Genomic DNA, 14,078 nt, shown 5'->3' with positions numbered 1-14,078 from the left:
ACTACCACTGAATTTAACACTTCTGGAACACTTTGTGCTGCAGCCCTCTGCCCTCCAGCCTCCACCTCAGCAAGTGGTCCAGTAGTGTTGCTGCACCTCGCTGTGAGTGAGGCAGCAACGCTGTGGAGTGGAGGCACACATCACAGCACTGCCCTGGTCTTAGCATCGGGACAATATTTCTACGAAACATATTCAAAATACACATTTAATTTTTTGGTGTATATTATTCCTTTGTGTTTTGCCGACATCCACAAAAAACATATTGTTAAAAATACCAACCCTCCTCCTTTTTATTTTTAATCACAAAACAAAGCATTCATACGATATATCGGCCTTTGCGAAGCTGCTTGAATAGAAGCAATTAGATTGAAGGGGCAGACAGAACAGAACATGTTGTTCATTTAAGACACCATCTTCCTTTTTCTGTAAATCCAGTCCTCGGACTGACAAGTTCACATCTATTCAAGCCTGAATTAAAAAGCAAATTATTGCTATCAAGCTTTGAAAGTTTGTAGAGGCAGTAAGTTAGGCAAGTAGAAAAGAAGCTGATGGGATTTTGTGCGTGAACAGATGTTTACAGCTCACTTTATCGGTGATGTAGTTCGTACATCTTGAAAACACAAGATACCGCACATATGCTCGAGTTTATTCAGTGTCTCCCTAATACCAGTGCCATTTCTGCCTACCACTGTACAGTATCATAACTTAACCATGCAGCCAAACGGCACGCCACAGTCAGCGCACTCGAGCCAGACACAGCGCTGCAGCTCAGCAACAGGGACAGAGGATGAGAGAGGCAGAGGGGAAGCTGTGTACTAGGAGGGAGCGAAACGTTCAAGAGAAGAATGAGCAGCTAGAGAGAAGGAGAGATCGAGGCAGAGGGAAAGAGACATGAGGGGGCATGGTGAAAAAAAAGGGGGGGGGGGGGGGGGGGTGGGGGGGGGGGTCGCTGAGGGATCATCCAAGCTGAAGATACATACAATTAGACTGAAAACGGGCTGGAGACAGACCGATGGTAGGGAATATCGAGGCAGGGAATATGAGTGTGGAGGGAATAAGCAAATGGAGGCAAGTGTGAGGAAGAGAGGATAGAAAAACAGTGAAAGGCAGCCAGACTACAAGAATGGGGGAGGGAGGTGAAATCAAGCCTCTCACACTAGTCGCTGTGTGTGGTCTCCTAGCAACACTGTCAGCCATGCATCTCTTCCTTAGCCACTGAATATGCACAAAGCAGGATGTCAGCCTCGTCATACGTGATGAACCCAGGCTAAACTTCACTGCCACTCCATTTGTACCTGATCCCCCAGTCACAATATATCTTACATGTCTTAAATGGCGGCAGCATCTGTATCCAATAGTAACCATACAACCATGCTGCTAACAGTAATGATCCGCTGAGCTACTCTTCTTCTCTAGATGTTTCATGGACTCCCACTTATCCATATGCGGAAACTTAACTTATACACTCAACTACTTTTTTTTTTTATATGAGCTTTTTAACATTTTCAAGGTAAATCTGAATAATTTTCTTTGTCAGTTGAATCTTTACTTTCACTTCAGCTTCAAGTCTGGATATAAGAAATAAGCAAGTCAAAGATTAAGCACAAACTCCAGGTGCAGACGTTCGCAGTAGAGTGACATCTCATCGCCTGTAACCGAGGGGAAGAGGGCATCGAAGTAGCTTGCGCTCAGAGAATATCTGCACCAGCTGATAATACTAAGACTGGAATACTGACACAGGAATCCCATTAAATCACAGCTGGTCCCTCTCTAGAAACTGGTTGTAATCACGGGTCCACTCTCAAATGCTCACGTGTTTCTTGTCAAACACTAACTTCCACATGTGCTTGACGGTCTGACCAAAACCATCAGACAGATAATGCGTAAGTAATTCAGTTGGTACAAATGGCTCAGTGCTTCTTTCAGGCCAAGCCATGTCAGCTGTCTGTATGAGACAACTACAAGGCTCTGATCAAAGTTAGCTTGTGACAAATGAACCTAATCTGCTGCTGTCTGACAAAACTGTTGACTACGTGCACAACAATCTATATCAGGTTTTTTTTTAAGTATCTCAGACTCAAAAGAAGTCCCTGTCCACTTGTTTATTTTATCTGATTTCTTTTACCAAATACTCCTGAACAACAGCGGCTTGTGTGACGTGAAAAGATGCGTAATTTCACCATTAATCGGTTGGGAAAGCCAAACCCACTTTCAGACAATAAACGTGGAGCATTGCTGAGAACTAAGAGAGGACTTGTTTCTTTGTCTTATGACCTTGATGGTGTTGTTTTGTAAGGTAAGATCATACTTTTCCACTTACACATGCACAACTAAGCTGAAGTCAGACTATGAAAGGCACTACGATTATGGGTCTCTGTAGCCAGGTTGTGCCGGTGACACCTATCCACAGATACCATAAACAACAGTGAAGTAATATTAAGTTTATAAGCTGAAGGAAATGAGGAAACAATAAAGAATAAAACTGTTAGGCTTTCCATACAAATTACATGACTGTATCGCAAGAAAAGCAACAGGGTTTTTCATTTTTCCTTAGAAAGGCTTAGATGAGAATATCAGTGCCATTCGCTGTTTGCCTTAGCTTAGCACAGAGACTGAAAACAGGGGGAAAGAACTAGCTCTGTCAAAATCTAAAAAAAAAAAAAAAAAAAAATCTGCCTTGCAATTTAAATATTTCAACCAAGTACAATAAATAAACTCAAACTAAATAATGGAGAGACTGCTGTTTCCTGACAAAGTGACATGAACTAATTCATTTTACAAAAGTTAACTTTGTGCTGACAAAGTACGAAGATGCCTGCAAAATATTAATGGGCAGATGTCTCACACTTTCTGTTCACAGAAAGCAATGAGAGATACTGTCCTAAACATTTGGTCAGTCAGATAATTTATGCTGTATCACGCCAATAGCCATGAACATTTACCAGAACTGTTCTGATGTGGGCAGGATATGGAACCAAGGCTCGCCGACACACTCAAACCTTTTGTATAATCATCATGACCATATAGTTTAGAGTTCAGCTATTTTCAGAGGTGGTAGGGTGTCATGATCCACATATCAGGGATACATAAGTTGCACCTGACAAACTTACAGAAAATAAATTCACTCTATTCATGCTTTGAATCTTGTCTTTTTTACTGAACTTTAAATTAAATACAGTTTTTTGTTGTTGTTTTTTTTTTTGAGCCTTTTAAACCAAAATCCTGGAAAGCTTTGCGCTCATCCAGGCAGACCTGCAGGCCAGAAAACCTAGGAAAAGCTTTCTGATTTTTTGCAAACTGGTTAGAACACAAGCAAAACCAATCTAACCCTCCCTAACAACAAAACAGTCACCTGAGGTAAAGCCTGCCCCTGCTCAGGCACACCTGACTCTTGAATTACTGTAGTGTGTGCGACAACACCAGCAACCCGCCAGATGCTACTGGTAGTTTGACCTGGCTTCTGTTTGTAACAGTTACTGTGGGAGTCCTCTTTTCCCTCCTCTGTGTTGTGTTCTTCGTGACCGCCTGATCTAGGACGCTCCTCTAATCTCCCAAAAATTGTTGATATGCTGGATATTCTGATCTATTAACCAGGCTCAAAGGCACTGTGTGAATTTAAAATATGGAAAAAAAACAACAACCTGGGAGCAGTTTTTTTTTTGGAGCTGAATTAATATGTATTTTGAAGTGTGCCTGTGGTAAGAAGAAAAGGAGATTATTCAAATAATTCCTTTATTGTGCATCACTAAAGCAGAAGTCACTATGTTCACCTCTGGGTTACAGAGTATGGCGCTCTTTGCTGCTAGAGCATGCCTCAACTTCTTTTTATGTACTGCTGTTGTGTGCTGAATGCTCTACAATATTGCATTGTGCAGTGAAATGCCTGTGGCTGATGAGAATGGACAGGAGGAGGAGGAGGAGGAGGAGGAGGAGGAAGATGCAGAGGCTGATGTATCACTCCAGGCCAGGGGTGGAAGGCGCATGAGAGGCGTAGAGGAATTTTGCTGAATTTTTCTATTGACCTCATTCTCATGTTTTGGGCATGAAATAAAAAGCAAACCTCAGTATTTTATAAGCATGGTCAAATGGACTAAATCAAACATTTACAGCAAGCTTCGTCATTGTTTTGTTTTGTTTTTTTGCACATTAACAAAAAAATTGGGAGGTCAAAATCCAAAATAAACTCATTTAAAAATACATGTACAGGATACTTCGCACATTTCGGATTCTCCTCCTCAGCATTGTACAAACTGAGTGACCACTAAATCTTTCATGGACTGCAACCAAAAATATCCTACAAAAAAAGCTTTCCCTGTTCCCCCCAGCCCTGTGCTACCAGGACACAGCCTCGAGCCACAACAAACTTGCGGAGACGTTCAACATTTTTCTCAACTACAAACCTTTTCTACCAACAAATGAATCTATTATTGTCGGCATGTGCGTGCAAAAGAAAACATCTTTACAACGTGTGAATTATGAATAGTTCAAAATGTGAAGAGCTGCAGTTAGAGAGTGTAAACTGCTGTCAAGTAAATAAAAACATACAAAAAAAAAATACAAAAAAATAACACTAATCTCTCTCTGGTCTGAAAGGGGCTGTCAGTGAATGACCTCCCAATCCCCATTTCCCACCTCGGCTTGCCCTTGCCTTCATCATCTTCTGCTGGAATCTGCAGTAACCAAGGTGACCCATTGCACTTAGCATACGTGAACACCTACCAGCTTACAGATCCCTTAGCCCTTACACAACACCGGCCTCATTTTCATTCAGTCTATGTTGTTTACGTTCTCTTTTGTGCACAAAAGGGTTCAAAACGTCGTAGAAATACCACATCATATCTAAGAATAACAAAGCACTCAGGGCAGACTTTGCCCTGCGACTGACACATGGTGTGAGACGAGGAGAAGCAATGAAGATGGATTCTAAAGAAAGCCATGTGCTGGGATACTCAGACAGTGTGTAGCAGGAGCCCCACCACTGGATGTGGTATGACGAAAGAGTGCAAAATCGCTGTGTTCAAATGTTTCTGCAGGGTTCCCTCAAGATAGTCTGTCTTTCAAAAACATTATTCAGCACCACACATAAGTAAACTCTCTGAATTTGTCCACTTTAAATTTTGTTTGATCTTTGCATTTGGCTGCTGAAACTCAGGCTGTGCGGTATAGCGCTGCAGGGATAAGAGCGAGAATTGAAAAATCCCTCCGTGCTCGCGCTCGTGCATGAGGGGAAGAGCACCACTCTACAGCTGCACACGCTTCACTGAGTCAGTATCCCTCTCTAACCAGGATCTGACTTATTTTAGATGTGGATTACCCTGCAATATTGCCTGCCTCCCCTGTTGGTTTGTTCAGTTTAAAGAGGTTTTTTTTTTTTTAGGTATTTATTTTAAGAAAACATATCTTGAAAAAATCCAGACAGATGTAAGTAATGATGCTAGGATGCACTATAAAGTAGGGCTGCATGTTTAAAACGAAATCTTTCTGCAGTACATGATGTTCTCATCTCTTATGGAAGTAAGAAGGTCTCTTGTGTTCTCTGACTGTGCAACACAAATGCTGTGGACTACATGAACCAAAGCTGAACCTGTTTTATGATCCAGAGGAGCCATACTTAACTGCATGCGCTCACAGACTACTTATTCTAATTCCAGTTTTTATTTGATTCACCTATTAAAAACTTAAAAACATAATAGCCTCCAGCGCTATAGGCTGTCCCTGCCCCTACATGACAAACCTCATAAACTATTCAGCAGCAAATTAAGCAAAGCCTAATAGCCCACAGTAAAACAAGGATCAGCTGAACATCACTGTAAACTAGACATATGATTCGCCTCACAACAGCTTGTAGTGAGCTTGACTCACAACGTTCCTGAGCTTGTACATGCAAACTTCTTTAAATTGCCTTAGAAAGCCTCAGAACGAAGAATGAAAAATGGACATTTCGCTAATTATGGAAAGAAAAATCAAGACATTACCACACACAAGTTGACACGTTGATACTATAAAGGTATCGCAGTTCCTGCAGTTAAAAATGGTACTAAACCCTATTTCATTAGTACCATACTCACTGCTGTAATAGTACTGAGGCTTTCATGGTGACAAAACGAGAGGCGTGGCTCCAAAATACAAGTGCTCTTGCCAACCGTCCACGACTTTTCAACAGAGCAGACACATGAAGTGAAATATGGTATTATTTTAATGACACAGGCGACAATCAGGGCAAGTTCACGGACACCACAAGGCCCGTCTGTAAAAGATGTTTTGAACACGTCCAACCAACACACAGACGAGACAACCTGTTCAGAGAATTCAGAGCGATAGGCCAGTGAATGTGATAAATAACATAATAACATCATGCTCTCAAATAAAAGTCAAATAAGCCAGCTGCTAAAAAAACAACGCAACCATTGTCAAAAACAGGAAAACCCTTGACAGCACTTAAACTAAACAAATGAACTTAATTGTTAGTCCGGCCCGAAGTTCAAACCGAGGATTATTAGCATGCACACAACAGTGGTGCACTTACGTGCTCTGGACACAAATAACTCAGTACACCTCCTCGGTGGATGTCTGAACCTTACTGTGTGCATTTTTGAGTTTTCTATCAAAGTCATAACTTTTGTATCGTGACAACACAACACATAGACACATCAGAATCATCTCAATAAATCATGCTGATATTATTATAATAAACCTGCTGGTGTGTGTTCTGAGCAGCCTTTCGTTTGATTGAAAGATGAAGCAGCAGCAGCAGCAGCAGCAGCGTTGGTGTGATCTGCAAAGCCAGGTAGGCCACAAGTGGTCTTCCAACATTTGAATCATCCTACTCCTTGTGCTCAAAATCCCCCGATAAGCGAGTCATAGCGTAGGTTGGACAGGATAAGCACACACACACAGACATGCCCACACACATCTCTCCCACTCATTCATTTCATTACATACAGATCATGTCTCTTATGGCCTGGATATTTGTACCCCACAGTGTTCACCAGCATGATGCTAACTCAGTAGCAGAGATTTAGTTAAGACATTTCTTTAGCATGAAGAGTTTGTGTGACAACTCTTAATTGCTGGTAAAGCATTCACACTGCCTCTTCTAAAGGCTTTTTTTTTTTTTTTAATGCGAATAAAATTACATGCAGCACTTTCGAGAGTTGTTGAAAATCAGCAAGTTAGACTTCTAAGAGCATTTCAACGGTCTGCGCTGCAAGCTGAGTAGCAAGAGAAGTGGTGAAATGTACAGGTTCATCGGCCTTACAGGTGTGATTGGCAGGTTTTCAGCCCAGGGTCTCGCCTGAGCAATTCCTATTCCTGTCATTCCTGCTGTTCGCTACACGGACGGTGAAGAAATGAAAAGGCGCTAACTGGGGCAAATGGCAGTTGATAGCAGATTACACACTGGAGGACGTCTGATTCAGACAGTGTTTTCTTTTTTTGTACCTTTGTGGTTAGGTGAGACTGACTTTAACAAGGAGATTTCAAGTGGCTTGTGTGGTGACTTGCTTTGGCCCAAGTGGCTCCCATCCAGAAATGAGAGTCTAACACTTGTGCAGGCTTTGTATGGTTTCACCTTCTGCTTTCTCAGCTGCAGCCCTGAAACTGACTTTGATGCTATGTAGATAAACATAAATACTCTTTAAAATTACTTTCTGATCTACAGGAGCGCTGTAGGTTTGGTCCATAAACCGGAGTCTTGGTGCTTTTTCAAACCTCCAACATCTTTGTATTTGAAATTAATGGGTAAACTTTTGAGCTGGAGTTCCTTTTGCTGCCTTCTAGCCAAGCAGCTGGGAGTCTTTTCAGTACAAATGAAAATTATTCTGATAGTTACAACACAAACTTCAGTTACCCTGCGATTCAGATTTGCATTTCTGAAGTCACTGTGTACAATCAACTATTTCACACACTGTTGCTGAACTCTGAGTTTTTGCTGGTTTACTGTGACCTTTAGGAATGTCACAGATAATGAATTACCACTGTGAGATACTTCAAAGACCATTACGCTCCACATCAGTTTCAGACCCATGTATTCACATGACACAGTGACAAATTAGGACAACGCTGTTTGTGGAATGTAATATACTTCTCACTGTTTGCAACTTGCTGCCATGGCTATCATGTTATTGCGCCCTCATGATTTAGTGAACATTTTCAAGGTCTTTTGAAGGTCTTCTGCATAAATGTGGCACATTCATGAGAATGGGGACATTAACACAAGTTACTGGACCACGTCCATGTCCATTTATGAGTGCCTAAACATCTATAATTCAGCACCGAGCCACAACGTCCCCCTCTTGCAATTCCAGATCTTGCCCAATTACTTTTCTCACATAATGACAGTGATATGACTTTTCGTAAGGGCTTGAGAATAAAAATAATAAATGGCACGTAAACATATGTCAATATATTTGTTTTCAGTCACAGATATTTACATGTTTTCCGTGTAGAAGATACTGCATAGATGGAGAATAATAGGTGGTGATTAACATGGCTTGAGACTGGGACCTCTATGCCAACAAGAGGGGAGGAACTGTTGGCTCCTAACTTTATTTATTTTGCATGGTACCATGCAAATGACTTTGAAATGTTTAATGAGAAGAAAACAGAGAGGAAATGAACAAAGATGAGTTGCCTCAAGGAAATCATTACCACACATCATTACTCTTGACTACACACTGCAGTGAAGACTGGATGCTGTAAGATGCTTACAGACCCGAATGAAAGCATATAAAGGGAACATTTAATTTGAATTTTTGCTGGCTAATTTGGCCATATACATCCCAGACATCCCCCGGTTAGGGTTAGGGTTAGACGAGGGACACGCATGTATGGCCACTCCTTGAGTGAGGAGCACCCAGCGAGCCGACATCATCTAACAACGTGGCTGCAGAGGGAGCTTCAAAACATAGCGCCAAGCAGTCAGTGGTCATTTCTAGAGCAGAGTCATCTCTCCCCCTCCTACTTTCTTCCCTCAGTAGATGCAGGGGCTGTCTGTCCATTTAAATTTTGATGTAATTTTTTTTTTTTTTCAGCCACCGCAACCAGTGCATCGCAGGAAAAAAAAGAAAAGCCATGAGACAAAAAATCATTTCCATGGCAGAGCGGGCGATCTGTATGCCTTGATATGATATCTATTTAGAGAGAAGGAATATAGATTAGGAGACACTGCTGAAAACATCTATTTTTTTCCCCTTCTCTTTACTGGACAGTAAGAGTAACGAGCCGGGAAAGACAGACGACAAAGAGGTGTGATATCTAACAATGTCTAAGACTGGATTTGTACCCAGGACACCGGTGGTAAATGGCATGCCCTTTAATCAAGGAGCCACCAGAGAGAACCTTTACCTTTAGACCTATTAATAACTCAACACTGGGACTGACTCAAGCAAATGAAAAAGTTGATTTGATCCGCAGGAAAAACATGGTTTAATGTTGACGCTGATGGGAAGTTGGGATATGATATTGATTTGAAATAGAACCAACAAGATAATTTGATTCAACATTACATGTGCAAGAATTTATGTTCATATCCAGCCCAAAAATAATAAAAAACAAAAGGTAGTTTGGGTAATTACATCAATTTGACCTACATTCGTGACAGATGATTTAAGATTAAAGGGGGTTCGTCAGTCTGTGAAAACAGCTGTGTGATGTCCTCTGTGGCTTTTTGAGACATTTTGTCAAATCTGAGAAAATAACCCTGGTGATGTCACAGCGATGTCATCAGGGTTGGTCCTGGACATCACAAAACCTATGTACGGACAGTGTTACAAACTGAGGGCATGACATTTACGGGAAGAGTGGGCCTAAAAAGACATGCTTCTGAGGGGCATTATGGGAAGTGACTGAAAGTCAGGATATCTCTGCCTCTGTAACCTGTCTCCTCCAAGTCTCCCGCTGCTGTGAAAGTGCAGTAAAAAAAAAAAAAAAATGCTGGATTACCCCTTTCCACTGTGACACTCTTCTGCTTTTGAATGTAATACCCTTTCGAAAAAGTAGAAGCATTGTACATTTTGTGGACAAGGAAATTTAACAGCAACAACAAAGAAAATGCCACCAAAGACATCTACTTGTTTATCAACAGATGAACTATTCTGCTGATTCAAAAAAATATACAGTACTGTGCAAAGGTTTTAAGCACTAAAAGTAAAGTGGAGATGAGTTCAAATATAATTCCATTAATAGTTTTTATTTATCAATGAACTTCATGGAGCAGCAAACAGTAAAAAAAATATCTAAGTCAGATCAACTTTAAAACAGCACCTGTTCTCCTGGGAACTCTTACACACAGTTTTTCAAGGTGCTTGGCAGGTAAGCTGATCCAAGCATCTTGGAGAACTTGCCACAGTTCCTCTGTGAATTTAGTCTGTCTCAGTGTCTTTTGTCTCTTCATGTAATCCCAGACTGACTCCATGATGTCGAGATCAGGGCTCTGTGGGGGCCAGACCATCTGTTACAGGACTCCTTGTTCTTCTTGTCACTGAAGATAGCTCTCTATAACTCTGGCTGTATGTTTGGGATTGTTCTCATGCTGCAGAATGAATTTGGAACTGATGGTGTTATGTGATGGATAAGAATTTAAACAACTTTTGCACAGTACTATATATATGTCATAGCACTCCACCAATGCTTCCATGATATACACCTTTCCAAGATACTAGCTAATGTTTACACATGTGAAGAGTAATAACACAAACTTATTCAAAGTTTCTGATTATATCTACATTGACAGATGTAAACATATCATTAGTATGATTGGTGTTACACTGATACCAGTACAGATATTTAAACGCACACAAGAGTGGGCTGTTGGGCTTATACTTTCATCACAGATTAATCTGCCAAATATTTTTTTTGTTTCAATTAATCGCTAATACAGCCCAAAATAACGTCTTCAGATGTCTTGTTTTGTTTCTCCAAAAGTCCAGAACCTGAAATCATTCAGTTTACTATTACATAAGACAAAGGGAGGCAGCAAATTCTCCCATTTCAGAAGCTAGAAAATGACAGTGTGTAGCATTTTCCCCTATTTTTGCTCAAAAAACTTACTGAAATTATTATTCAACTAACTGACTAATCGTTTCAGCTCTAGTGGGCTGTTTAATCACTTTGACTCAAATGTTATTTACTCAGCATGTAAGTAGTGGGGGAGGTGAAGCAGAGTGACGGGAGTGAAAACTGTGGCAAGATTCAATCCGAAACCACTAGGGGCAAACTTTAACTGCCTCTGAGGTAAAAAACAGTCATCTTTTCTACTCACAGTAAACAAAGTGAATTTCTTCTCAGACCAAACAACCTGAAATTTTCCACTGCACTGACGTAAACTGAATATCCACAAAACCAGATTGAAACCTTATAAAATCCTTTTTTTTTTTTTTCCACTGACAGCAGTCACTCACGTTGCTCACATGCAGCAGCAGAAACGCTCTTCCTCCATCATTTCTGATCCATCTCTGACAGAGCTGAGAGAATCAAGATGGTGAAACCACAGATGGAAGAAGCACCTGCTCTCCCCTTAAAAAAAACAAAAAAAAAACATAACAATGCACACTAAAGCCATAACATAACTACAGCGGTACTGATTTTGAAATACCTGCACAACCAGCCAGTAGTTGCCATTTATATTACTTTTACCAACCTATTGACCTGATGCTACTCAGATTCTAGGGAAACAATCTGTTTGGGTGCTCCAGGAAAACCCACAACCACAAAAATAAATAAATAAATCCATTACTGCTCATCCAGACAGGGGTATCCACTCGACTAGAGAAATGGGTTTAAAATGTCAGCATCTGCCACGTCTGTCTCACATCCATCAGTCCCCTCACTCCCCGTATTCCAGCCCCATCGGTCCTTCCTCTATACTGAGCTATATTTGTGTATTCAATCAAACTACATTTTCCATTTCTCCTTTGTTGATGCACACTGCCGGTTAGAGCAACTGAATCATCCACTGGATAGAGAAAAGCTCTATCCTTTCTCCTTTATTGAAAACACTAGTGTCTTTATTTTTATTAATTCTGTCAATACATTACAACCTTGACCTCTGGCCCATTTCATTAGTTCTAAACCAAAAATCTGAGAGTGTTTATTTCATATATTTCAAAAGCTCTACATTCTGATTTAGAAATAAATCCTCGAGGACTAAAGGGCTCCAATGAGACATATTCCATTTCTTTCCACACTGCACTGCACAAACTGACTGAGCTGCCACACTGAGTTACGGTTTTCCCGATCTAATCACATTTCTGGACTGAATTTGGGCTCACCAGGTGAGCAATGACAGTTAACGACAACTTGTGTTCGCCCCGGTTTTCCTCTGCATTCAAGACACACTGCACAGTATGTGTGGCTCACAGACTGCACTCAATGACCCCACAGCCACAGCTGCTCTCACCCATCCCTGCTCTCCTCTATCTGGAAAAAAAAAAGGAGCGTTTAAACCTAACAGCACAAGAGACACTCACATATCAGATCCTGTTTTTTTTCTGTCTGTTAGCCTAAGCATGATGTTAAGTCACGTGTGGGAAGATTTTTGTCATATTCAGCTCCAAGGTCAAGCGAGACTGGCTGGTAATTAGTTTCAATTCAATTTCAAGCAGATAGTGAAGTATCCAACATGGCAGTGAATCACCCCCTGAAGAAAAATCATTATGATATTTCCACATTCAAACAGGAGGGCCTGTATTGTTCCTGTAGGGAATGCAGTTGTTGATATTTTGTGCCCAGTCCTCTTTAAATTCTCATATTGTATTTGTTTTCTGTTTTCTGTCTTATCTGTTTTGACAGACAGCCGACTAACTGCCATGACTGCTTGATGTCAAAATAAAATATCTGTATTTCAGTAGAGATACAGCCTAACATTTCCTGCCAAGTCAGACAGTCTTCCCTGATTTGTCCAAGCAATATTGGAAGAGATTAATGCCAGGCAGGTAAATGCAGCTTCCTATGAAATAACTAAAATAAACATTTTTATCTTACCAGCCTGATAACAACTGTGTATTTAACAATTCTTTAGTGAGGTGGTGAATAAGAGATCTCTCAGTGGGAGAGATGCTCGTTTTGAGTGACTGTCACGCCCGGAAAAACGGAGGGGGGGGGGGGGGGGGGGGGGGACTATTGACTAACCTTAATATCACGTTTTAATTCACTACCTCTCGACCCCTTTTGGTTCGTTTTATAAAGGATCTGAGATGGGATACTGCGGCAGCTGATCAGGTATTAATCACTTGATTATTTTTCCGTCAATAATATTAATTTAAAAAAAAAAAACACACATCTAATGATGTGGCTCCCTTCATCCAGACGCCTGCCTGCCTGCCTCTCCCGCACCTTAAAGACGCGCCAACACATCCTCACCTGGCTGCTGCGCACAAACACATACACACACATCACCCGTATTTTCACAATCAGAGTAACTACCGCCCATTCACGCGCACACAGATACAACTATGCTCGTATTTTTCGTAAACATGCAGATGTTTTTGTTTTTTCTCCATCGTGGCCTTGTAGAATAAGGCTCCAAACACTGACACCGCTGTCACTGATGTGGTCTAGGTATTTGATTAACAGCGCCGTGCATGCTCCAGCATCACCAAGTCAGCTGATGGAGGGTTGTTTTTTGGTGAAATATTTATAAGGGCTTGTCACGACTGAACTTAAACACGGGCTGTGGGTTTTACTGAGCAGCGTATCTTGCCGTATCTTCACATCTCTTTTGTGTTTGGGGCTAAAATACAGGCCTTATATTAACCGACATGGGCTGTGGGGCTTCAAGGTTGAACCATTTGGCTTGTGGACACACAGCGGCTCACTGTCAACCTCCTATTCCTTATAATTTACGCGTAAAATGCCACCAGGCCCGACGTTTCCTCCGCAATACAGCATCGTTATTTCCTGCTGCTAATTAGGCAGACAGTGCATTCTGACTATGACAGCTGGCTATATAGGCTACATGATGTGTGCAACTCAAGCGATGATTTATGAGGCAAAACACAATATTCGTGAAGGTGTGATACCTACCTTAGTAACTGGGTAGCCTATGGCTGGCGCAGATGCAGACTATGCCAATATCCAGT

Source organism: Toxotes jaculatrix, chromosome 12, assembly GCF_017976425.1.
Source record: "Toxotes jaculatrix isolate fToxJac2 chromosome 12, fToxJac2.pri, whole genome shotgun sequence".
NCBI lineage: Eukaryota > Metazoa > Chordata > Actinopteri > Toxotidae > Toxotes > Toxotes jaculatrix.
The sequence above is the reverse complement of the archived record's forward strand: the minus strand, read 5'-3'. Positions refer to the sequence as shown.